At 40.8% G+C, this 2,500-nt stretch overlaps 1 protein-coding gene across 1 annotated transcript in view; it reads right to left on the bottom strand.

The window, feature by feature from the left end:
• The window catches only part of LOC127006843 (obscurin-like), a 40,479-nt gene that overhangs the window by 4,285 nt on the left and 33,694 nt on the right, over window positions 1–2,500 (bottom strand). The window lies entirely within an intron of this gene.

Raw genomic sequence — 2,500 nt, 5'->3', positions numbered from 1 at the left:
GAGAATGGAGGAAAGTGTTTGAAAATGATGGAGGAGGAGCAGGAGGAGGAGGAACGGTTGTGGCCTGACGGAGAATGATGGAGAATGGTGGAGATAGGACGGAAGGAAAAAATAAAAATAAAATGTAGAGAGAAAAGTGGAAAATATAAAGCAGAAAATGGCGGGTGTTGAAACGAGGGTGGGATTGTGAAAGGGAGGGAGCAGGTGATGAAAATAAAGAGAAAAATAAATATAGTGGACGGCGACGGTAAGTGATAAAAGGTGGAGGTGAAAAAAAAAGAAAGAGGAAAAAAAAATCCTATGACCACAGAAAACGTTTTTACTCTCGCTCTCTTTCTCTCTCCCTCTTCCTGTCTCTCTCTCTCTCTCTCTCTCTCTCTCTCTCTCTCTCTCTCTCTCTCTCTCTCTCTCTCTCTCACACACACACACACACACACACACACACACACACGCACACTCAGCCAGACAAAGAGGGAACAAGAAACACACACACACATTAGCGTTACGTAAATCATGACCTTTCTTTAACCTGACGTGGCCTGACCTGCCTCAACCACCACCACCACCACCACCCCCGAGGATGCAACAGATATAGCGAAAGGGAGAGAGAGAAAGAGAGAGAGAGGAGGAAAGAAAGAGAAAAAGAGATAAAAAGAGAAATAAATAGCAACAACTTTCAATGAGTGTTTGTCGTCACTTCCCCTTGATGACCAAACTTTCTTTAACGCCTTCTCCCCCCTCCCCCCTTTCTCTCTCTCTCTCTCTCTCTCTCTCTCTCTCTCTCTCTCTCTCTCTCTCTCTCTCTCTCTCTCTCTCTCATTGTCTAGTCCAGGAACATGGTGAGTTGAAAGAGGGGAACAAAAGGAGGAAGGGAGAGAAGGAGAATAAACAAAGAGTAGGATGAAAGACGAAAAAGGAGAGAGGAAGAGAAGAATGAGGAAGAGTAGGGTGGAAGGAAGGAGGGAACAGAAGAAGAGAGAAGGAGAATGATTAAAGAGTAGGATGGGAGAAGGAAAGGCACTGAGAGAGGGGAGGAATGGAGATAAGAAAGAGAAAGGAAAGGATGTGATAATAAGATAACGAAGAAGGAAAAAAGAGATAAGGAGAGAAAGGAAAGGAAGGAAGAAGGAAAGATGATGAATGAGAGATAAAAATACAAAAAAATATGAGAAAAAACAGTTCATAAAAGGGAAGAAAGGAGAAAAAGAGGAAGCAGGAATGGATGTAAAGAGGAAAGAAGGAAGGAAGGAAGGACGGAAGAAAGTAAGATAGGAAGGAAGAGAAAAAGGAAGTATAACAGATGGTAGATAAAGAGGAAATGAGGAGATAATAGGAATAATGGGATTGGGGGATATGAGAGAGAGAGAGAGAGAGAGAGAGAGAGGTAAGGCAAGGGGATTCCAGTAATGTATTAAGGGAAAGTTAACCCCAAATTACCAGCCCCATGCCACCTAAATCATTCTAATGGGTGATAATTGGTAGCGCCCTTCCCCTCCCCCCTATACTCCCTCCTTACCTCCCATTTACTCATCCATTCTCCCTTTCCCCTTGAGTGACGTTTCTTTTTATTACTTTTTCTCTCCTACTTTCCGCTCCTCTCGCATATTTTTTTTCTTTTCCTCTTTTTTGTCCATTATCATTTCACCTTTTTTCTCATTTTTCTATGATCTAATTTTCGTATATTTTCCTTTCCTTCTCTGTCCTCTCTTTTTTTTTCTTTCTCTTCTGTTTCCACTACCGGTTTATCTTTTCTACTCCTTCTTTTTCCGTTTTCTCCTTCTCTTGATCATCTATTTTCCTCACGCATTTTCCTCTTTCTTTTCTCTATTATCTTCTTTCATCTCCTCTTTTGTCAATTGTCAGTTTAACTTTCTCATGAATTTTTCTTTCTCATTTCCCTTCTTTTTGTTATGCTTCTTTTTCTCTTTTTTTTTATATTATTTTGTTCTCTTTTATCTCTGTTTTTTTCCCCCTTTCTTACTCCCGTCATCACTTCGTTATCCATTTTCTTTCCTCCCTTGTTTCTGCTTTTTCTTTCGTCTCCTTTTTCATTAGTCTCCATAAACTTCCCATCCCTCCTCTTCCTCCTCCTCCTCCCCTCCTCTCTTGCCTCATTTTCTCTTTATTCTTTCACTTTTTTTCTTTATATTTGCACCTGCATCTCGTCTATCACATCTCTTTGTCTTTATTTGTCTACCGTAACCTTCCCTTCACTTTTCTCTCTCTTTCTTTTCTCCCCTCTTCTTCATTCTTTCATCATTCTCTTTTTTTCTTTCTTTTCTATCTTCAGTATCCACCAGCATTCACTGGCCAACATTTTTCCCCTCCTCTCTTTTTTTTCCTCTCTTTATTTTCTCGTCGTTCTTGCCTTCCTCCTCTTCTTCCTCCTCCTCAACCTTCACCTCCTCCTCCTCCTCTATTTTTTCCTTTCCTTCCAATATCATCTCATCATCTTCCATCTTGTCCTCCTTTTCTTCCCCTACTTTCCTCTCTACTCACT

Source organism: Eriocheir sinensis, chromosome 33 (genome assembly GCF_024679095.1).
Source record: "Eriocheir sinensis breed Jianghai 21 chromosome 33, ASM2467909v1, whole genome shotgun sequence".
Classification (NCBI taxonomy): domain Eukaryota; kingdom Metazoa; phylum Arthropoda; class Malacostraca; order Decapoda; family Varunidae; genus Eriocheir; species Eriocheir sinensis.
Note: the sequence above shows the minus strand (reverse complement) of the source record. Positions and strands in the feature narration are given on the sequence as shown.